General features: G+C 38.0%; 1 protein-coding gene and 1 long non-coding RNA gene across 49 annotated transcripts in view; one reads left to right on the forward strand and one right to left on the reverse strand.

The window, feature by feature from the left end:
* Positions 1 to 25507, reverse strand: part of PTPRD (protein tyrosine phosphatase receptor type D) — a 1712576-nt gene that overhangs the window by 922128 nt on the left and 764941 nt on the right. The window lies entirely within an intron of this gene.
* Positions 535 to 24110, forward strand: LOC122460475. Its single transcript, XR_006281786.1, has 3 exons — positions 535 to 1846; positions 2034 to 2038; positions 23995 to 24110. It is a non-coding gene; the product is annotated as an uncharacterized LOC122460475 (long non-coding RNA).

Here is a 25507-nt window from a genome sequence, read left to right on the forward strand (position 1 = left end):
GTTCAGGAAGGACAGGTAAGAACAAAAAGGGAGGAGGTGTTGCCTGGGATATCAAAGATGAATAAACTTGCACTGAGGTTGAGATAGGGTTACCAACCCACACAGATTGGCCGGGAGTGTTACCAGATTTGGCATCGATCTCCCAGTGACTATTGAAAGCAATCTGGGAGATTTTAATATGATGTTTAAAGAAAACAACATTACGTCATGTTGGGAAGAAAAAAGTCTCCCGGAATAGCTTCAGTCAGAGTTGCCAACCCTAGGCTGAGATAGAAGTAGAAGGCAAACCTGCTGAAAGTCTCTAAGTAAGGATAAAAGGGTAAAAAATAAGGGTGCTGTTATGGGGAGGTGTCTACTATAGACCACCTAATCAGGAAGAAGAGGTGGATAAGGCTTCTTTTTTTAAAAAAAACTAATAAAATCATCCAAAACACAGATCTTGGTGATGATGGTGGACTACAACCACCCAGGGATCTGCTGGAAACATTATACAGCAGGGAACAGATGACCCAACATTTTCTTGCAAGGCACTGGAGATAACTTCTTATTACAGAATCTTACACCTAGCATTCCTTAACTCTTGTGATCGACTGTGCAACCTTTATGTTCTTTTAACCTAGTTCTGTGTTTGTAATTTAATTAATTTTTTTTTTGTCCTCTGTTAGGAAACTGGGAGGTTCCTCCCCACAGTTGCGTTAGCAACATTCTCTCGGGAGTCAGCGGTCAAGTTCATCATTTGCTCTCACTGAAAGAAAGGAGCAAGGAGATTGGGTCCTTGCAAAAAATAAAAATAAAAATAAAATAAAATAATAAAAAAGACATCTCTAGAGATCCATGGAAGCTACCACTATTCAGGCTGAGCCCCCACATCCCTCCCTCACTGGCTCTCTTCTCCTGTAGTCCCTATCCCAGCTCCAGGACAGCATGAAAGTCTGTTTTTCTCAGTTCTCTTTCATTCCTTATGTGAGTGTATATGAGCTTCAGTTCTCTGCCTGGATCATAATCCACAAGAATAATTACAACAAGGGAATACATATTTCTGAAGAAAGGGAGGAAAAGGAGTATGTGAGACAGTGAGAGTATGAGGCACAATGGAAGAGGGAGTGATTGATATATGGTTTTAGATCACACTTGTCTTGCTTTATCTCAGTAACTGTTCAGTCCATAGCACATTTGTAAGTACTCCAACAATGTCATACTGCACAGAGAGGAGTCCAGCACAGCATATTAATTTTGAATATCAAAGTACAGCACTGATTTGTCTTACATTTGGGCAATCATATTCATGTACATGTAAGTCTTTACGCTACAATACCTAAAAGACTAAACGGGGGTGGGGTGGGGGGGAAGATGTTTGATCTGGATTTATCTTTTTTATCCTACCATCCAATTTAGGTAAAAGCAACCAGCTGTCATTTCCCTTGCCTATATATACACCGACTTATCCTGCCCACCCGCCATGTTGGTTAAGACAACATACTGAATGTCCCACAGATCAATAAGCTACAGCATATGAGGTAACAATTAATTTTACACATGCCACTCAGGGAAGCAATTTGCCTTTCTGAAAGTGTTTATATGAATCTCTAACTTCTCATTTTATATACACCATCTTCTGCATGTGTTTTTCTCAAATTCTGTACAAGCAATACGATACTATATTTCTAAGGGTAGGGATTTTGATGGACTTCATTTATACAGTATTTCAGTGTTTGCCTTAAAAATTACACACTTCAAATACAAGAAAAGGAGTACTTGCAGCACCTTAGAGACTAACAAATTTATCTGAGCATAAGCTTCCTTCATTTACAGCTCACTTCATCGGATGCATGCAGTGGAAAATACAGTGGGGAGATTTTATATACAAAGAGAACATGAAACAATGGGTGTTATCATACACACTGTAACGAGAGTGATCAGGTAAGGTGAGCTATTACCAGCAGAAGAGAGAAAAACAAAAAACAAACAAAAAAACCCCTTTTGTAGTGATAATCAAGGTGGGCCATTTCCAGCAGTCAACAAGAACTTGTGAGGAAGAGTGTGTGGGAGGGGGTAATAAACATGGGTAAATAGTTTTACTTTGTGTAATGACACACCCACTCCCAGTCTTTATTCAAGCCTAAAGTAATGGTGTCCAGTTTGCAAATTAATTCCAATTCAGCACTCTCTTTTTGGAGTCTGTTTTTGAAGGTTTTTTGTTGAAGAATTGCAACTTTTAGGTCTGTAATTGAGTGACCAGAGAGATTGAAGTGTTCTCCGACTTTGCTTATCTCAGGATTGCATTCTCCATCCTTCTAACTAAACCCTCATCTCCTGGGTCTGCTAGACAAACCCTTCCTCTTGGGTCCAAATCCCCTTTTCTCCCTTGTCGCAAGGAGAGTCACTGCAGCCCTCCTTCCTGCTACTAGCTCCTTGATTTTATAGATGTTCTGCCTGTTCCTGCAAAGGTGAGCTTCCCTTAATTAGGGTTTTCCTCTCAGCCTAAATTTCACCTGGTTTTCAGCCTAAAACAAATTGGTCCTTCTGGCCTACTTTAATCCCTTCAGGGCCAGTGTGGGGACCACACCTCATTACAGTAACCTTATTACAACTTCCCATACTGATGCCTGGGAAAAGGATTGTTTATAGCTTCTATTGTATACAACAGCATAACAGTGGCATTCAGAGTTTTGTTTGTTTTTGTTTGTGCAGAGGTTAGATTGTAAATCTTGACCTATTACATCTAACTTAGTCTCTCTGGTTTATGTACTTCAGGCTCTGTATATTATACTCTTGGAATTAGGTTAGGGATTGGGTGCAAAATGTTGAGATCACAATACTATCGAGCATGCTTAATCTCATGATTATTTACAGACGAAAAGGCTGGAGTGACATTGTGTCTGTTTTTTATTTACTTATTTTTACAAGATGCTGTTATCCATCATATACTTTTGCTGTCCCTTGGCAAATCCTCATGCTTTCTATAGTTTTGCTTAAAGCATAGTTTCAGATTCAACTGAGCAGCAAAGAGAACCAGGGCTTTTCCAGCAGATGGTCTTCATGGTGTCAACTAAAAGCTCTCTAGTATTGATCGATACATGATTTTAGCAGATCTGCTTTAAAGAAAGATTACCAAAGTAGGTATAAAATAAAACCATGACACTAGGTATTCCTATATGAGATGTTTCACAAGTTTTATACCAAAATACAATGTTGGGAAGATAACAGGGATGAAGTATAAAAGTGTAAACGGACAATGTCTTGTGAGTCAGGGGTGTTTTGCATATGTCCCGATACTAAGAGGATTTAACTCCTACCTGAAGTGATGGAAAGGAATGGAAACCCATCCCAAAGAGTGTGTCTGAGCTGGTGCGCAAGAAGACAAGCCCTACTAGAGGGTGCAAATTATATTCTTTCTGCAGAGAAGTAATGAGCTAGGGCTTCTTGTGATAATTGGGCCTAAAAACTTACCATATTTGTGAGTTCAACTGTAAAAAATGAGTGTAAGTTCATAAGATGTCACAATAATTTATAACAGATGTTGATGGGAAAAGGTACAAAAGGAAGACAAAGACTGAATTAGTCCAACCAAAAAGGCCAACTGATATAACTCAAGGATTGTGTTAAGATCATGCTGGTAAACAAGTGAAGAGTAGAGGCAGAAATTAGTGAACCCAAATTGGCGTGCCAGAAACTAGGCCTAATTGTTACAAAAAAATAATGAGGGGATGGGCTTTTCTCCCCACCACTCCATTTGTGGATCCTTAAAGAAGAACTTAGGGGAGAAATATTGGCTACCACAGCAAGCTTCACCAATACAGCTGTTACCCCTACTGTCTCCTGGGAGTTGGTGTTCCTAATGCTGAGAGATATACTGACCTGATCTGACCAGAGAGGGACCCAGATCAGATCACTAGCTCCACTAGTTGAAAGCTGACCACCACAGTAAAGTAGTTCCACAATTGGTTGAAAAGCCGTACTCCAAGAAGAGTTATCAATGGTTCGCTGTCACACTGAGGGGATGTATCTCATGGGATCCTACAAGGGTCTATTGTGGGTGTGGTACTATGTGATATTTTCATTAATGACATGTTCAATGGAGTAGAGAGCATGCTTATAAACATGAGAACGGCCATACTGGGTCAGACCAAAGGTCCATCTAGCCCAGTATCCTATCTTCAGACAGTGGCCAATGCCAGGTGCCCCAGAGGGAATGAACAGGTAATCATGAAGTGATCCATTCCCAACTTCTGGCAAACAGAGGCTAGGGATATCATCCCAGCCTATCCTGGCTAATAGCGATTGATGAACCTATTCTTCATGAATTTATCTAGTTCTTTTTTGAATTTATCTAGTTCTGTTATAGTCTAGCACTTTGGAGAACAGGATTAGAATTCAAAAACTGAAAAATAGGAGAATTGATCTGAATTCAGTAAGATAAAATTCCATAAAGACAAGTGCAAAGTACTTCACTTGGGAAGGAAAAAATCAAATGCAAACTACCAATTATGAATAACTAGCTTGGCTGTAGTACTGCTCAGAGGCACTGACTCCATGGATGCTCTGCAGGTTGGGGCACCCATGGGAAAAAAATAGTGGGTGTTTAGCATGCACTGGCAGCCTTACAGATCACAGCCTCCTCCTCCCTCCCAGTGCCTTCCTCCCACCACGATCCGCTGTTCAGCAGGGCATGCAGGAGGCACGGAGGGAGTGGGGGCAGGGGCAGGGCCTGAGGTAGAGTGAGGGCAGGGCCTGGGCAGAGTGGTGGTCAAGCACCCCTGGTGATCTGAGTAAGTTGACACCTATGGTACTGTTGAAACAGATCTGGGAGTTATAGTGGATCACAAATTGAGAATTAGTTAACAGCTGTGAAAAAGGCAATCATTCTAGGGTATAGTAATGGGACTGTATTAATGTATGCAAGACACAATAGGTAATTGTACTGCTCTCCTTGGCATTGTGAGAGGTCTCTGGACACCAAACATTCAGACAGATGTGAACAAATTGGAGAAAATCCAGAGAACAGCAACAAAAAGGATAAAAGTCTTTGCAAACCTGACCTATGAGGAAAGGTTAAAAAAGCTGGGCATGTTTAATCTTGAGAAAAGACCACCAAGGGGGACCCTGATGACAATCTTCAAATACTTTAATATCTGTTGATGAATTGTTTCACTATGTCCATCAAAGGATCAACTTCTGCCACAAGGGAGATTTAACTTAGAGATTGGGAAAAACTTTCTAATTCTAAGGATAGTTAAGGACTGGAACAGGTTTCTAAAGATTGTCATGGAATCCCTGTCATTGGAGGATTTTAAGAAGTGGTTAGACAAATACCTGTCAAGGATGGTTTAGCTATATTTGGTTCTGCCTTAGTGTAGGGGGCTCTCAAGGTCCCTTCCAGCCCTACATTTTTATGATGTATGGAAACACAAAATCTCCATCCTTAGAGGTTTTTAAGGCCTGGCTTGAAAAAGCTCTGGCTGGGATGATTTAGTTGGTGTGGGTCCTATTTTGAGCAGGGGGTTCGACTAGATGACCTCCTAAGGTCTCTTCCAACCGTATTATTATATGATTCTAAGATGGATGGAAACAATTAGCAACATTTTTCATAGAATTTGATTCCAATAATTTGACCAGCATTAATTTAGAAAATTTGGATGGAAAGCAGATTTTTTTTTTTTTTTGGAATTTCCCTCCCTCTTCTTAATCTCTAACATGAGACTACATATTATTTAAAATAACTGCTAGAGTCTTTAATGTACAGGCACTGAACATCTGACCCCGTTCTTTTTCCTTTTAATTCTTTGAAAATAATAATCTGTAAAAAGAGGAAATTACGGGGGACGAGAATTTGGGACTCTGATTAACACGGAGTAATGCTTTACTCTGCTCGTGACCACATCGACTTCAGTGAGACTACTCATAGTGTAAGAAGAAAAGGAGTACTTGTGGCACCTTAGAGACTAACAAATTTATTAGAGCATAAGCTTTCGTGAGCTACAGCTCACTTCATCGGATGCACGTAACTGTAGCTCACGAAAGCTTATGCTCTAATAAATTTGTTAGTCTCTAAGGTGCCACAAGTACTCCTTTTCTTTTTGCGAATACAGACTAACACGGCTGCTACTCTGAAACCTGTCATAGTGTAAGGTAACATTCAACATCAGTAAGAGAATCACAGTCCAGCCAGTAAGGGCAAGACAAAAACATACTAAAGGCAAACAGTGGGCAACATTGCTATCCCTTTACCTGTAGCATTTCTTCTTTCCCAGCGTTGGCCTTTTTCTACGGTCAAATTATCAAATGGATAAACAAGAATAAGGTTAAAAACAACTGACTCATTGAGTTATGATCTAAGCAACATTTTAACCTCATTCCCGCCACCTGTATAAATGGATAGTAAAGTAATCCAATTCCATAACAATAAGGATCACCTTCATATGTAATTGTATTACAGGAATTAAGCATGGGCAATTAGGCTATTGAGTGAACTATGTGCAGTTCTATATTTCAATTTTAATAAATCTGTGAAAGTTGCCAGTATGTTTTGGGAATCTGTCTATTTAAGCATGTATATCCTTTCCATGAGAAAACTACTGCATTAAAATAGAAAAAGAAACTGCAAGCCAAAAATTGCATACCTACTATTTCTTCTTTTTGCTATTCCCTATTGTCATATATACAGTTTCTCTGCACTCGGGTAGATTTCTTTTTTTAAATGTCATGAATTTAAGTTACTGTAATTTATTTAGGGGACAAATATAAAAAAAGTACCTTTGGGAACTATTTATCCTTAACAGGCCAGTGCAATTGCCCCCCCCCACACACACACACACTAATTTTTTCTGCACAATAAGACTGCAGGTTCCATATGCACAATTCATTTAAAAAAGGGTCCATTTTATACAAGCAGAGTTACAGTGTGCGTAAAATTATACACAGTGTTTAAATAAAGTAATGGAGTTTCTCTGTTTCAACAAGCAAAGTATATAACTCCTGAGATTTGGAATTTACATGCTACTTGTGAGCATTTTTAAAAGATATGAGGAGCATCATATTCAGCTTCAATAGAATGCCAATCTCATAAGTTTCCTACCTATCTGCAATAGAGTTTGGGTACATGTGACACAACAGACCCTTTTTTTTTTGCGAAGAACTCAGATCTGACAAACTAACTATATCAAATACACTGTTTACAGGGTATTTGTCCATAAAGGGTAACATGTAAGGTCTCTCTTGAAAGAGTGCATAAGGAATCATAACAATAGTGAAGTTTATACCCTTCTGGTATTAAGGTTAAAAAGGAGTCAACGGGGAGTAATATTATTCTTTGATGATCTATTCATTCAGGAGGGAGTTGCAGCCTGTCCCTAGTCAGCCAGCGAGGTAATGCAAGGCTCAGTTGTCTACCATTGTCCCACCACAAAATAGTCAATGGAAAACCATAAGGACAACTGCAAGCAATTCAACCACATGGAGATAAAGTAACATTATAATTGACGGGGGATTGCCCTATCTATGAATAAAGACAAAAGAATGCTTCAGTATAACAGAGCAGGGAGAGGCACTTTGGATCCATTCACTGAAGAGACCTCTTATCAAGTGCAGGTGTTTTTCCATGAATTATTGGATCCTGGTTCCTTTGAAGTCAGCCAGCTCTGCAACAGAGTTTATTAGATTATTATTACTTTATTAGATAGGAAAGGTAACTGTTAGTAAATATGTAGCAAGGTGACTATTCTGTGTTATTCTATACATTTAAGGGATTGCTTTGATTGAAAATTAAATATCACTTTTCATATATACTGTGTATGCATATATATATATATGCATATACATACACACACACACACGAGCTGACCGAACAGAAGGAAAATAGGTCTGCCAATATGTTTACTAAATCCAGCCTGTAATTTAGGCCAACCAGGTTTCTTCATATTTATTCCCTTTGCCATGGTCATTGTGAAACTGATTTTGTTTGCACAAAAGTTTTTTGGGGGGGAATTTTGTTCCCGCAAATATTTATGCAATAATCACTAATTTGTATCTGAATGAGCATATTCATGCCGGAAGTGCTTCCAGAACCACCTTATGGATGGATACACTCAATTATTTAATGGAAATATGACAAGATAAATTTGAATGTAAAGTCCTGTAGCAAATACATTTGTCATGTTTTTCATTTCTGCTCATTCAGAAATGAATCCAATTAAGTTTAAAACTGTGGTCCACATACACAGCCAAAAATAACTTTGTTGTGCAAAACATGGCAAGTAAAGATTTAAAATGCCCAGACGTTCTCTGACCCCATTCAGCTCTTGTTTCTGCTTAATATCTTCCCTTCCCTCTCCCTGAGTGAGCCAGTTTCCCAACCGGTTTCTATGGGCATGATTCCTGCTCACAAAAGTTAAGTCATACAATCAGAGAGCAAAAATCACAGCATGTGACACTGTTGACCAGTTACACAGAATGATTACTTACATGAATGACTGAAGAGGCACCTCCACTTTCACAAATTGTTCACAGTAAGTCCAAAAGTGTTTGTGTGCCACCCACAGATTTTTTTTTTTAAAAACCTCATATCTGGTGAACCATTCCCTCCTATTCCAGTTTTTGAGCAAGGATTGGTAAGAGACAGTGGTGGTTCTTCATAAAATTTCAGAAAAGCAGTGATGGCAGTTTGGGGGCCAATGCCTTTTGCGTATTGACTGGGGCTGAAATCATATCACCACCACCTCTAGAGCACCCCATGCCACCTACTTTGTCCCATGTGTAAATCCCCGACTCCTTGATGGACTAATAGGGAAACACAGATGGCATGTTACTGACAGTGTTTTGTCTGAAACGAAGGAGATATGCAGTATGATACAATTTCAAGCAACTGCTATTGCTTAACAATATTTATGTTTAACAAAACAGTTACTGAAGTGATATCATTAGTGACTGATAAGTGCTACAGGTCCTAGCATTACAAAACAATAAAAATAAAGAGGCAACCACTACATATCCTCTTAAAAACCAAGCAAAACTTCTCTGTCTCAGGTATCATCTATATTTTCTTCCAGTTTGGAGGCTGATGAGAGAAATGAACAGACACAACACTGGGATTTTCCTTACAAGGGATTTTCATAGAACTTTATAAAGCAGAAATGTGGAGTTTAAATGTCCCTACGGTGCTGGTAGCTGCTGTATGTTGTAGCTTGGAACATTAGAACTTTAGCTTCTTTAAATTAGCAGATGGAAGCACATGTAATTGATTCTCCTTGTTGTTGGCATCCTTTCATCTGCAAGAGACAGTGGGAATTGCAGCCTATGATGTAGATGATTTGCAATGTCTCATGTGACTGAATACTCCCATCCGAGATTTGCATGATCTTTAGCAGTTATTGCAAATGTATGCATCTTGGTTGGGAACTGCTTGCAATGGTAGGAAAATGCAATATAAAATAGGCAATGAATGGTATAGATGCTTGCCTGAGTCCTAAAATAGGTTTAGGCAAGACCTGCAAACCATGATGGGCTCCAGGAGACATGGACAGTGCATTGCTTCTTTTGGTCATTGCCCACAACAGGTCCTTTGCAGACTTTGACACCATACCTACTTGACTCTCACCTTGCTATCAAGACTGATAGGCAAACAAGACTTCTTACATTTAAAAACTTTCTGAATTATCCTGACTGCCTGAGATAAAACTGAGGCAGAAGCTACCTGGAGCCTATTCATGCAGTACTGCTTTTGCTCCATTTCCCCTGGCTGATGCATAGATTCTCTCACAACTACTTGGGCAGGTATAATTCAAAGAGAAACAAGAATGGAAACCTCGCTGTAGCAATGTAAGTAAATGAAACTGTGCATAAGAGATCATATTGCATGTAAGGAAACATTAGGAAGAGAAGGGCAAATGTTCTAGTTATAAGCTTATTTTCTCCCTTTATTTCAAGCCAAAATTTGGAATTTCCTATTGGATTACTGTAGGTTTGCCCATTTGTCACAATCTTAATATTATTACTATAGTAGTTTAAGTCTGTACAGTCTAAGCGTTTAAACAAAAGGACATATTATAAATCATATAAAGCCATAAATATATAAAATGCTCTGAAAATATGCCCAATGAAGAATTGAGTCCCTGCTCCCAAAGCTTATGCTTGGAAAAAAATTAATTTGTACAATACAGAACAACATCAGCAAAATGCAGAGTGAAATCAGGTATCTATAGCTGAAATGCTTCACAGACCACAAGTTTATTGAAGAAAGGGTTGGAGGGGGGCGATTAGTGCACATTAACTAGAAGGCTACTCCAAGCATAAGAAAAGGCATGAAACAAGACCAGGGCAACAGAGACAAAAGAAGCAGTCAGCAGAAGATAGGGGAAAGAGATGTAGCCTGGGGCAATGTTTTCTCAAAGCTTTACATTTGAGGGTGACTATTTTGAACTTTGTGCAGGAATTTAAGAAGAAAGAGAGACATGGGCATAGTGGTAAGAAAGGAAGTTTCCCAAATGAAGAAGCTAAGGTTTAGACTGAGGGGGAAGAGGTAAAATGTAGGGAGAACAGAGATGAGGAGGTTATACAAATAAGTGAACGGAGATATAACCAAAGCATGGTTCAGTGTTTTGGGAGTGGAGGGTGAATAGAAAAGAATGTAATGGATTTAACAGGAACCTGGATATGGGGGTAGAAAGTGAGGGGAGAGTAAAAAGTGACTCCAAAGTTGTGATCTCATGTTTCTGGTAGAATGGGGGAATTATATAATAATTATATAATAATAGGAATAGGAATATAGTAATAGGAAAGGGAGATCAGAGAATTAAAATAAAAATCAAATAAAATCAATTTGGGGTATATCTAACTTGAGGAATAGTGAAAGTTCAAGGAGGAGATCGCACAGAAATGATGGTGATGTGTGGCTAGTAAGAAGTCAAGGATGCAAAAGTATATTTGGGAGTCACCCGCATAAAAAACAACAACTCAAGGTATAGGACTGACTAAGACAGGTCAGGGAGAGAGTGCAGAGAGAGAAGCAGTGTACACCAAGGAGAAAGTCCTGGGGGACTCTAACAAAGGGTAGAAGCAGAAGAGGCATCTCCAAAAATAAACTGATGGAATATTCCTTTATACAGGAAAGTGGAAACCAGGGGAGTAATTTTAGAAGCCCTGAGAGAATAGGGTTGAAGATGGAAAGAATGATCCATAGTGCAGAAAAGTATGGGACAATTCAGTGCGAATGAAGACAGAGAAAAGCAGTTAGAGTTGGCCTGGAAGAAGCGGTTACTGATTTTTACTGAATGAACAAGATGAAATCTAGATTATGGAGGGTTAAAAATTGAACTGGAGAAACCACCACCACAGCCTCTATCCATTTTTACCTGTAGTCAGACTAAGACAAAGTGCCATCAAAGAAACATCTCAAGAGTGTGTTTACATTCTCCCCTCAAAAAAGGATGAAATGATTAGCTGAGCAACAGTACATAAACCACCTTTTACCGAAGGAGAAAATTTACAGTCAGTATTATAACATAATTCTAGACTTACTGCCAAACAACATCAAGTTAGGCACATGTGAGCTATGAATCAATTGGCTGACACCTATAATCTATTCTGATGTAAAAATAATCAGCTTGGTCGCTCTCTAGCTTCGGGCGACAATTTAAAGTAAAAATATATATTATACGTATGTATATAAAGTAAATACAGCAAATTATTTTGTTACAAGAGCAAGGATCCTTGATAAAGCTTCTCTTTTAAATAATTCTGCAATATTGTTCTGCTTTAGGAATGTTCTGTCACAAAATGTTTCAGACAAGTTGTCTCTAAAGTTTACTGCATTTCTTAGAGAAGTTTTTATACACTGTCTGTCAGTGTGTTTCATGAATCAACCCCCTCAGCCAACTGGTTTAAAAAAAAATCACTTTCCTGGCAGAAGAGTCGATTATTCTATTGAGGACGGAACAGTCTGATATTTGAGCAGATGATTTGTAGCATGCTATAATATTAAATTTTATGGATCAGTTATTAGGGATCACTGAATTTTAACTGTTTAAGTTACACAAAAAAACCCACCTTTGCTTGCTAAAGATGGCAACACATTTAAACAGAAAAGGCACCACTTTCTTCTTACCCACTAGGTGAGCTCAATCACAGTTAAGTACAGTAGGAGGAATATGATAGAAGCTCTCCAGAAAAATAAAAGCTATCCCTTTATTTGCTGTGAAAACAGACGTTTAAAAAATCAATAGTGCATATCTTTGTTAAGATATTTAGAGAGACAAAAAAGAGAGTTAAATAACTTTGTTTAATTGGGCTGAACTAGCCTCTGAATATCAAAGATGATTTTCATTTGATCTTCTCCTTTACCCACATCCACCCAAATTTTGGCTCCAATCCTCCAAAAAAACTTAAGCACATTCATAATTTTAAGTATATTAGTACCAGTGAAGTAAACTGGATTATTCACATACAAGAAGCAATGAACTTCTGTAAGTGCTTTGCTGGATTGGGACTTGAATGGGAAGTTGAGTAGACTTGGACCTTGCAAAGGGAATTAAAACCAATAGTAAAAGGTTCTAAAGCCATATAAATAAGAAGAAAACTAAGAAAGAAGAAGTGGGGCCGCTTAACACTGAGGATGGAGTGGAGGTTAAAGATAATCTAGGCATGGCCCAATATCTAAACAAATACTTTGCCTCAGTCTTTAATAAGGCTAAAGAGGATCTTAGGGATAATGGTAGCATGACAAATGGGAATGAGGATATAGAGGTAGATATTACCATATCTGAGGTAGAAGCGAAACTGAAACAGCTGAATGGGACTAAATTGGGGGGCCCAGATAATCTTCATCCAAGAATATTAAAGGAATTGGCACCTGAAATTGCAAGCACATTAGCAAGAATTTTTAATGAATCTGTAAACTCAGAAATAGTACCGAATGACTGGAGAATTGCTAATATAGTTCCTATTTTTAAGAAAGGAAAAAAAAGTGATCCGGGTAACTACAGGCCAGTTAGTTTGACATCTGTAGTATGCAAGGTCCTGGAAAAAATTTTGAAGGAGAAATTAGTTAAGGACATTGAAGTCAATGGTAAATGGGACAAAATACAACATGGTTTTACAAAAGGTAGATCGTGCCAAACCAACCTAATCTCCTTTTTTGAAAAGGTAACAGATTTTTTAGATAAAGGAAATGCAGTGGATCTAATTTACCTAGATTTCAGTAAGGCATTTGATACCGTGCCACATGGGGAATTATTAGTTAAATTGGAGAAGATGGGGATCAATATGAACATCAAAAGGTGGATAAGGAATTGGTTAAAGGGGAGATTGCAACAGGTCCTACTGAAAGGCCAACTGTCAGGTTGGAGGGAGGTTACCAGTGGAGTTCCTCAGGGATCGGTTTTGGGACCAATCTTATTTAATCTTTTTATTACTGACCTTGGCACAAAAAGTGGGAGTGTGCTAATAAAGTCTGCAGATGATACAAAGCTGGGAGGTATTGCCAATTCGGAGAAGGATCGGGATATTATACAGGAGGATCTGGATGAGCTTGTAAACTGGAGTAATAGTAATAGGATGAAATTTAATAGTGAGAAGTGTAAGGTTATGCATTTAGGGATTAATAACAAGAATTTTAGTTATAAATTGGGGACGCATCAATTAGAAGTAACGGAAGAGGAGAAGGACCTTGGAGTACTGGTTGATCATAGGATGACTATGAGCTGCCAATGTGATATGGCTGTGAAAAAAGCTAATGCGGTTTTGGGATGCATCAGGAGAGGCATTTCCAGTAGGGATAAGGAGGTTTTAGTACCGTTATACAAGGCACTGGTGAGACCTCACCTAGAATACTGTGTGCAGTTCTGGTCTCCCATGTTTAAAAAGAATGAATTCAAGCTGGAGCAGGTACAGAGAAGGGCTACTGGGATGATCCGAGGAATGGAAAACTTGTCTTATGAAAGGAGATTTAAGGAGCTTGGCTTGTTTAGCCTAACTAAAAGAAGGTTGAGGGGAGATATGATTGCTCTCTATAAATATATCAGAGGGATAAATACAGGAGAGGGAGAGGAATTATTTCAGCTCAGCACCAATGTGGACACAAGAACAAATGGGTATAAACTGGCCACCAGGAAGTTTAGACTTGAAATCAGACGAAGGTTTTTAACCATCAGAGGAGTGAAGTTTTGGAATAGCCTTCCAAGGGAAGCAGTGGGGGCAAAAGATCTATCTGGTTTTAAGATTCTACTTGATAAGTTTATGGAGGAGATGGTATGATGGGATAATGGGATTTTGGTAAGTAATTGATCTTTAAATATTCAGGGTAAATAGGACTAATCCCCTGAGATGGGATATTAGATGGATGGGATCTGTGTTACCCAGGAAAGAATTTTCTGTAGTATCTGGCTGGTGAATCTTGCCCATATGCTCAGGGTTTAGCTGATTGCCATATTTGGGGTCGGGAAGGAATTTTCCTCCAGGGCAGATTGGAGAGGCCCTGGAGGTTTTTCGCCTTCCTCTGTAGCATGGGGCATGGTTGACTTGAGGGAGGCTTCTCTGCTCCTTGAAGTCTTTAAACCATGATTTAAGGACTTCAATAGCTCAGACATGGGTGAGGTTTTTCATAGGAGTGGGTGGGTGAGATTCTGTGGCCTGCGCTGTGCAGGAGGTCAGACTAGATGATCAGAATGGTCCCTTCTGACCTTAGTATCTATAAATCTATGAATCTATGAATGTAACTGATATTCCATATAACACAAGACTGCTTTTATATATATATCTATAAATAAAAGCAGACTTATGCTTATATATATATATGTGATAGCACATGGTTTGACAGGAAAACACTGTATACATTGTAACTGTTCCATCCCATAGTTCTGGTGCAGAGACAGTCTCACAAACTGGCTAGTGTACAGAAATTTAAATAGAAGTATAATAATCTAATACATATTTTAATATACAAGTAATTGGTTACATCTCTGAATAGGAGGCAGAACGGATGTCATGGAGTTTGATATCTGAAGTGTGTCATATGTTCCTGTAAAGAGAAGTCTTCCGTTCCCCACTAAATGCTAGTTCATAATATATTATAAAGATTATGTTCATATATAGCATTAGATGAGCCGCTTCAATTTCTTAGCTTTTAACAGTTGCAGACACACCTATATGGGCTTCAATCTTCTCCTCCTAACCTCCTCCCTTAAAAATTCCACATTGTCATTAAAGGTGCAAGTTATAGGAGCTTAAACAAATAAAACATTCATTTTAATTTTTGTACCGATAACCCTGAAGTCGTAAATGTGCTGCAAGGAATGGATCCTGCTATTGTTAAAGTTTTCTGTCAGTCCAAGTAGCAGCAGTCTTCTCCAAAGCCAAACCAATGCAGTGATAGTGGAATTGATGAATGGTATCAGGAAATTGTAGGAGGTTTTACATTTTTTGAAAAATATATTTTAAATGGTGATAAACCTTAGGTAAGTGAATGTTAATTAATGGCTGGATGAGGATGACTATCTTAAAAGATTCATATACCACACCAATCACATTTGTGCCTTCACAATACTGGCTTAGGGTCTTTATAATTGTGAGGTCTATAGTAGCACAGCAGTTTCCATTTAAAAGGCAACATTTTGTAGTGGAAAATGTAGAGACACTCCTCACATCAGCCAGGCAAAGAGTCAAAAACTTTGATGCTTAAAGCCAAGCCAGATATACAAATTGATGGATTTTTGACTATGAACAACAGTGAGCACATTTTCATCAGTAAAACAAGTTTAATAAGTTTTTTTAATTAAAATTGATGAGGCCAGTTCAGTTCAGGGTATAGTACCCATGATTCCAGGTTCTTGAAGAGTTTTAATAAAAAGTAATTATGAAAAGTGTGATTTAATACACCTTTAAGGATCATTTTGCAAAGTGTTATTGCATTTTGTGATTTTCTAGCCAATAACTTTCCTTTCATATTTACATCAGTGGTTTAATATGGGGGATGGACGTTGGTGGTAAATAAGGCTTCATTCATTGCTCTTAACTGCCATTATGACAGGTGCACTTCAACCTTAAAAAGTTTGTATACTGCTAACTACCATATATTATTAAATTTTACTGTGTTAGAGATTATATACACAGTTCAAGCAAATGACTGCTGGCACAGATAAAGCGTCTAAAGTTAAATCATTTATTTTTATAGTAAGATGGCGTTTGCATTCTTATGAAACTGAGAAATTCAGAGGCCATCACATTTCCCCACAGTAATAGTTAATATTTGTAAAAGCAAAGAGAAAGGTTAACTGGAAGAATCTAAAAAGGGCAATCTAATAAAGGAATTGGGTGGTATCTAGAAATGACTGGGACACGGTAATACAATACTTTGCACTCACAGAGCATCATCTTTTAAAGAGCATCCTAAAACACTTTACAAGTACTAATTCATCTTCTTAACAGCCCTTTGGAGTAGATGAGTATTACTGTATGCAAAGTAAACTGAGGCACTGAATGCTGAACTGACATGCCAAAGGCCAAATAATCAATCAGTGGCAGAGCTAAGGAGAGAACCCTGAAGTTCTGATTCTCAGTCCTGTCTCTAATGCTCTATAACACAGTCCTCGTGCCTTAATAGTCCACCTGTCCTGAAGGAAGAGTATCTACTTATAGGAACTCCATTTTATTCAATGGAATTCACTTAGCAGGGCAAAAAAATTCTCGTTTTAAGGCTACAGGACTGCATGCCTTTGAACAAAGATTTTGTTTTTACATGGCACATATTCCAAACCTCACTGACTTGGGAATTGGTGTGGGAGGAGAGAAGACATCAAATGAACCAAGATGGAACCAATTTGAAAAATGAGAAAAAATGCCAATGTGCACATAAAAATGAAAAAGGAAACTTTTTTTTTAAATGTTTGATATTTCAGATTTTCACAATCACTTTTTTCTGGTGCTAATTCACCATAATTACTGGGAAGTAAAATATTTACATTACATAAACTTTTCAAAATTCATGGTGGAGAACGTTTTCTCATCATGTTAAGGGATAAATGGTTTACATCAGATAGGATGTTTAGCTTTCCTCTCCCAAAATAGTTAATCTGCCTAATGTGCAATGAATGGTTTGCTATTGCTGATATGTGGAACTTGTAATGGGCTTTATAATATAGTTATAATATAAATATTTTAAAAAATCAACACATGCACTTTTTTTTTTAAGAACCAAGAATCATGCCACATATGCAATCATCCACAACTTCAGCATTTATAAAAAAAAAAGTATGGTATTTTTATATTTTATATACATATATGGGAGCAGGAAAACTCTAAAACTAGAGTAAGCTGCATAAATGCCTCATTACCATACAAATTGTGCATAGACCATGATAGCATAAAAAGTCAGTTGAGACAGCCAATTTTAATTTTTATTGATAACATGATCACAAGTGTGCTTTTAATAATTTCACCCCATTATGTTCCCCATCAGCTGTCACTAGTAATTTCATACGACAAGCATGTTGCCCTTATAACATTACAAACACAATCCAGAGTTATTTAGAATGCTTGCTGATTTACAAGTAGACCTGTGTATTTTAAGAGTAAAACTCAGGAAAGTCAATGGATTTAGTAAATTATATGTCACTCACGTCAGTGATTTACTGTAGCAGGGATGTGTTTTATGCAAAGCATGACTAACGTAATGGACATAAGTGCGTTTTGAGACTCTTACACTTGCATATTAGCAAAGAAACAATGCCTTGCGGGTTAACACCATGAATTGAGAGGCAGAGTGGACCAGTGGATAGGCACTGTGCTGCAATTTATAAGATATGGGTTCTAATCCTGATTCTATCACTGACTTGATGATTGACTTTGGTTGAATCATTTCACTTCTGTGCCTGTTTCTCCTCCCACATTTTGTGATAGTGACTTTCTTTCATGTGTTTGTACAGCACCTAGCACAAGGCCTTAGGCTTGTTTGGGACTTTTGAGCACCATTATAATACACATAAATAAAATACGGATACAGGAGATTACAATGCTGTGCGTGAATTCACATATCCTACTTCATGACTACAAATAATCTGAGATTGAATATTTAATAGTTTATTTCAACAGACACATTAGCCATTTGGGACCATTATATATTGCTTCTGTACTATCATTCATTCTCCAAGACCTAAAGATTCACTTATCTAAACAACCATACTGATGGTTAAACTACAACTTCAACTTACAATACTTGATTATGATACTGGCTTTGTACTTTGACTGAACCCTTTGAAAGGCACAAAGTGCATTGCAACATTACACCTCTTAATACTGTGGTTTGTAAGCAGTACTACATTCATTTTATAGAGAAGTAAAATAAGGCATTGGGATGTGAAGTGACTTTCACAAGATCAACCATCAAGTTAGTAGCATAATCAGGCATAGAATCCAGGAGTCAAATTCCCAAGACCATTGCTGCCACCATTAGAAAATACTGCTTCCTTCTATCAGAAACCTTGTTCAATTCTGGCTCAGTTAGGAACTCCTCTAAGGAAGACTGCTAAAAGGCAGATGGCAAATTCTCTGTGCTCATTATGAGTTGTAGTTGTATATTCAGTAGGGACTGATTTGAATCTAAAGAACTCAGATCACTGTTACCCAAGAACCCCTCAATGCCAGCTGTGCTACAGTTCTGGGATGTACATTCTGGTTCACCACAAAATGTCATTTGCTGTCTTAAATAAAAGCCAGGGTCACATAGACCATTGTTATTCTTGTGAAATGAATGTAAAGAATTACATATGTATACTGAAAATACAGTCTTAGATTTTGCATCTCAGCATAGGTGGAGAAACCGGTTTCCTGTCAAACAAAAGATGCCTTTTTCTCTTTGTTGAAACATAAATTAAGTATTACCACATTCAGAATGGGTTTCCTATCACCTTAATACAGATGAAAAATTGTAAGAATTTAAAAAACAAACAAACAGTTATAAGGAGAAACAAAGGGAAGATAAAGTTATCTTGAGATGAACTTCAAAAGGTTTGCTGGACTGTAGCTGGGAACAAAGAAGATACCCCATCATCCTACACCCAGGACGTATATAGAGAGAGCAGTTACATTCATGAAAATGGGATCACAACCAGCCTTGGTTGAAGATGCTGCTTCATTAGACAGGAGGTTAACCTAATAATTAAGTCTCTAGAAAGCATGTTATGATTTTGTTTTATATGTGACCCTGTTTCCACTATCCTTACTCACATCTTGAATCTTTGATAGTAAACCTATTGTTGTTTTCACTATAAATATATCTCAGTGTGGTGGTACTAAGCAAGAGGCTGATCCCAAGTTGAATCATACAAGCTGGTATGTACTCTGTCCTCCTGGGGAAAGCAGACTTGATATTTCTGTGAATATTCATAAGAGAAGGGGTTGGACACTACTCTTCAAAGGGATTCAGGGACTGGGGTATACCAATTGATAACCTGCATGGTAAAGAAAGGGCTGGCACAGCCCAGAGGAGAGTGTTTGGATGGCTAACAGGCTGACAACCAGATAAGCACAAGCAAGTCTCCCCCTCCTTTGGGTACAAGGTGATTCACAGTCCTGGGTAACCCAAGAACCATCACAATCACACAGTACCAGAGGATTACACTGGAAATTGGAAAGAATAATCTTATCCATTACACTACCCAGCTCCCACATTCTGTATTCTTAAAACCTGAGAAAACTTGATTGAATATGTTCCATAGCCAGTGCTTAATTTGTGCTAGGGCTTGCCAGGGATGAGCCCCAGCACCTCTAGAATTGGCAGTTCACAGCCCTGGCACCTCTGGGCTTGACATGTCAGTCATGAAAGTAAAAAAATTGCTTTAGCCCCAGCACCTCTCATTAAAAATTGAGAATTGTCCATAGTTTGTTCCATATATTTGTTCCAACAACCGTGGAATACTGTAGTTCAGTTAGATACAATTTTGGCATGCTGCAAGAAGAGGCATCGAGTACAGAATAACAACTGTATTGTGAGGAGACAAACAAGTTATAAGAGCCATCAAAGCAATGATAACTGAAAGCAAAAATATTAGAGTAATCAAAGCCACTGGGCTCCTGAGCTTTAAATATTATTCAGCTGATGAATCATACACATGCATGTCTGTATGTATAATATTTTCATGTGTAAGTATCACGTTCCCTCCCTCCACCAAAGTATATTTGATATGAGCATTTTATGTACAGTGGCTTTCAAGAGTACAAGGAATGTTTAAGTACGTCACAGAGTTGTCATTTATTCCTTTTTATTAACAGCACTCATGCCACCATCAAAATATTTATCAATCTTTTGAAACCAAATATTATGAGTAAAGCTTAATAATGCACAAACCATGAGCCTCACCTCACCCTGTTGACAGAATCTGCAAATGAATTAAGCCAGTGTAACACACACTGCCTCAGTAAATGAAAAACAATTATACACTTTCATGTGATGCTTTCAATTTTCATTTCAAATCACAATGTGTGTAAGAAAAAAATCAGCATCTCTACAAAAGCAGGCTAGGCTTTCATATTTAAAAGCACATTGATAGGAATTCCAAGTAAATTAGCTTGTTTTGCTCATAGTCTCTCTAATCATGTCCTCCCATAAAGAATTTTAGCAGTAATATAAAGAACAGTATTCTTAAAGCAGCTCCGGAAGAAACTGTCATTCAAAAGGAAAGGGAGCTGCCACATAAGGGCAGCAAAAGAGAAGAGGCCAAGTAAGATTTTTCATTGTAGCGTATATCCAAATGAGCCAAGAGTTAGCGTTCACATAAGTGACCAAGTGAATAACTGGAGACATCAGTGACTCTGATTTGTAAAGATCAGGGTAGATAAAGTAAAGCTAGCCTGTAATTCCAAACCAGGTTATAATTCTAAACTTTACCTGGCACTTAGGTCCAATGCCTGAACTTTGTGCAAAGCTCAAATAAATGACCATTACATGGCTGTTCTCTTCAGGGGATTTAGAGGAAGGTAGACAAATCCTCCCTACTAGAGTATGGATCTTGCAAGGTGCTGAGAACTCTGGTCCCAGATCCAGCAAAGCACTTACAAAACAATAGGACCATTCATATACTTAAAGTTAAGCTTGTGCCTAGTTTTGTTGGATATGGGCAGGAGTGTTCAGCATCCTGCAGAATTAAGCCACAGGCAACAGAGATCCAGCAAAGCCACTCTCCAATACCTGCTTTGCCCTCCTGTGGCGGATTTTAGCCACCAAGTCTGTGTAGTCATAGAACCACTGGCCAGAGCCCTGCACAAGCTATCTGCTCCTGCCTCCTGCCTGCCACTTTTGTGGCTGGAGCCCTCATGCAGTGAAAATGCACCAGTTTCATTGCCTATCACAAGATTTGGCTCTTAGGTAAATCTCAAACAGATATGATCTTGGCTCAGGGAACTTTATCCACACTGAGCTATTTATTCTTACAAAATGATATTTAAAAATAAGTGGAGAGGATATTCATGTCATATGCGGAAATACACATGCAATCACCAACATTGTGCCTACAATTGCTATATCTGCATTCACAAATAAGAAATGCAAATGAATGCAATTCTCTTTGCCTTGTTCTGAAAAATCTGGCTCAGTCTCATTTACAACATAACATAGCATAGACTAGCTTAGCACAATAAACTGTAAACACAGCAGAGGACTTTTGAAAGAATAATGTTTTTTGAATTGTGACACTGCAGTTTACCACTGACTTCCTGATAACTACTTAGATATTTTAATTGTAGTGCAACTGCCAATTAAGTTGTTTTGGAATCCTTCAGCAGAGTTCTTACTGCTCTATTCTGCTTTGAACTGGAGGGCCAGTACCCCAGGAACCAATAGAAACAGTATTCCAATAGACCCATTGCTTTTTTTTCCAATAATGTGATTGTCCTACTGAAATTAATAGGAATTATCTGAAAAAAATCCATTTCAATTTAGCATCTATTGCTTAAAAGTGCATTGCCATAAAATGTCTTTTCTGTGCTAAAAAGTCAGTCTTTTCAGGGTAAATGTATGACATCTTTGTACAAGCACAAGATTAAGTGCTTTGGATGGTTAAGTTTGAAGTTGGAGGTACTGATTTAACAAGATCCAAGAGTAAAATGGCTAATTTTCCAAGTAATTATTGCCATTCTTCAGTGACATCTGTAATGTCACTAGAAGTAGAATATAATATTTTCCTTTCAGTAACATGCTTTAGTTTAAGATAGCAATCATAGCAATTGGAGGAACTTGGACTTACACAAGCTCATTTCACAGCACATTCAGATACAAATATTTTAATATACTTACATTACTAATTCATTCATGAGGAGACCTATTAATAGGAATTATGTTCCCTGTGTCACCTGTTGACTCACTGCTCAGGTCTCCCAAAAATGTCAACACAGTGAACATTAGGGGTGAAACCCTGCCTCCGTTGACATGAATAGCAAAACCCCAATTGACTTTAATTAGATCAGGTTTTCAAATTGCAGTTGCTAGAGAGACAGGTACCACTGCTATAGTGAAGACTCTACCTTCTCATCTACTGTGGGATTGAGAGAGATCGGATACACACAGCAGTCACAACAGACCACTGAGCACTGCAGCTCAGTGGCAATGTTAATTTACTGCAGAACTCCTCCAACCAAAAACAATGAATATTTTGCTTCTTTCATTTGACATTGTCGAATAAATAAAAGATAAGAGGATAATGAATTATAGTTTGTAAACACTAGAGCCAAATAATAATTGTTGATTGCTAATAAACTGCAATGAAAACAGATTCATACAAACCACAAGTGATACTGCAGCAATAAATATCGAGGAGGGCACTGTACATTAACAACAATTGTTGTGCTGCTCTTTGAATATTAATTATTTGTATAGCTTTTGGCTAGAAAGCAACAAGAAAATATTTCTCGAACAGGTTACAACAAATAAGCCTGTCAACAACTCACTTTTCCTCCATTTCATATGTTCAAATCATTCCATGCATGATAAAGCACCTCTCTCTCAAAATGAATTCAAAGAATAAAAGTTAAAATTAAATATATTGTTATAAAATTCGAAAAGTGTACCATGACAGTTATTTCTAAAAAAATATATAGTGCATTGACATTTTGACAAACTATCTTTTTCCTTCATATGTATTGTTCTCAGAAGGTTATTTCTCCATTTAAGCAAAGTAATTCTAGTGATATTGGTATTAGACGTTCCATAAAATAGCATAATTTCTGCAGCCGTACAGGGTAGACCCTGTACAGTGAATCCCATTATCTGAGCTGTTGAAGCATGCTTCACACACTCATAATTACCAGAGATGATCCAACTTCTATGGTAATTACAGTATTAGAATAAATGGGAACATGGCAGCATGTGACCTAAGAATCCTCTGGCAGTACAAAGATAAGTATGATTGCTGTGCACAGCTTTGTCTAAGCCTTTTAAGACATTTTCCAAGGCTCCACTACATAAGTAGTAACAGATCAGCTTTCAGACTTACTCTTTTTGTTCCAGGCACAATAGCTGTATATTTGCTATCTTATTTGGATTGTCCACAGTTGACAGTATTGGCAGGGGAAGGATTCGGTTGGGAGGTGGGAGGGAACCACACACATACACCCTAGTTATGGAAACTCAATCCACACGATAAAATGCAGAGCCAAATGATAGATTTATTTGTCGTGAACCTTTGATGGCCTTACCTGTATCCTGTCCATCTTCCCATTCATCTTCCCAGAATTTATCCTAACATTCCAAAGCCCTGTGCAGCTTCCAACAGCAGAAACTTGTTTTAATTAACAAATATTTCCGCTCTCTCTTCCCCTACTTTGGAGCCCCCTTTTACTTCCCCTTCCTATGCATCCCCAAAATTACCCATCTGAAGTCAGAATGAGCAAACTTCAGTTCCAGGCTGTCAAGGCTGATTCTCCACTCTGGCACTTTGAGTGCAGAAGGTGGGGACCCGCAAGGATTTTAAAAATTAATACTGGCCACTTCAGGCTTGTATTAAACTCCCAAGGTTACAGCTTTTTTTCTGACCTTGGATAGGTAGATCCTGCCATCACCCAAGTGCAAAACCCCTTTGAGAACCCAGGAAGCACACTAGGGAATTCCTTCCTGTGGGTTACCCTCAAGCCCTTTCACCCCTGCCCCTCCAGGCAAGAGCTGAGAAAGAAAAACAAAGGAAATCAGCTGTTGCCACCAGCTAATTAAACAACATGTGCACAAACCTCTTAGGACACAAAAATCCAGGCCTGTTCTTAAAAAAAGGTAAATTTTATTAAAAACAAAAAAAGAAAGAAAAAAAATTTGGAAACTCAGGCTATTGCTAGATTTAAAAAAACACTTACACGGGTTAAGCATCAAGAATAACTTTCTTGAAGTTCATCTTAAAGGTTACAAGCAAAACAAAAGCACCTAGGATTCACACAGAGGAGTCCACAAGCCATAAAAAAATAAAAAGAGAAACTGAATCGCGTCTTCCTAGATATTTCCTGATCTACTTTCATATCTGGGATTTTAAATGAGTAGTTTCTAGGTATGATACTGATGATTTTTCATGCCTGGTCCAAGCTTCTTATAGCACAGTTATTCCCTGTCTGCCCCTCTCCGATAACAAATACAGACAGACAAATGGGACAAATGGGAAGTTCTTTCCCAATTTTAAAAAATTCTCACCTTCCCATTGGCTCTTTTGGTCAGGTGCCGACTCCCTTCCTTTTACCTGTGAATTGCAGGGAGACTTTTTAACTCTTTACAGGTAAAGCAAATAGAGAACATCTACTAAGAGGGAGTTTATAGCTAACTGGCTCGCTGGGTGTCCATAAAAGGGAGCTACCCCACCCCTTTCATTTATCACATAGGCCATTAAGGTCCTTTCTATACATGCAAATATTTCAGCTGTAAAGAGAGTTATTTCCCATCCCTGCAGGGCTACACATGAGACCTAACAAGTCCTGCTGACATGCAATCACATGAAAGCCTACCAGGCACATATTTTCTTTTTAAATTCTCCATCTTTACAATTTTTTCCCCATTTAAAAAAGTAGAGGTTTCACGTCAACCATATAACAAATGCAAGTTTCATGGTGATAACTTAAAATAGCCACTCTCCCATCCAAACCCACTCCCACACCAAATAGAGCCTACGGTGTGGTACTATATAGGGGAAAAAATGATTACATGATGAGCTATTGAATATACAAAAGACATCCTTTCAGAATTAACCTGCAAGTTTTCTTATGCTAAAGGATATGTAAATGCAGAAATGCAGAGTAAATGCAGAAATCAAAGATGATTGAAAAGTTGGTGATTTCTATTTTTCTGTGTATGTGCATAGAAAAACAAAAACAAAAGTACCATAAAATATAGCAATACATCTTAATTTAAGAGAGTCTCAGCATATACTGACTTTCAAGACATATTGCCAAACCCAGCTGTTTACCCAGGCTTTTTCTGAGGATGTGGATTGACAGGGGAAACCCTCAGCTTGAGGGCCAGTGAGCATTTTACTATTCACACTGTACCAACTTTTTATTA

The sequence above is a fragment of the Dermochelys coriacea genome, chromosome 5, assembly GCF_009764565.3.
Source record: "Dermochelys coriacea isolate rDerCor1 chromosome 5, rDerCor1.pri.v4, whole genome shotgun sequence".
In the NCBI taxonomy this organism is placed as follows: Eukaryota; Metazoa; Chordata; order Testudines; family Dermochelyidae; genus Dermochelys; species Dermochelys coriacea.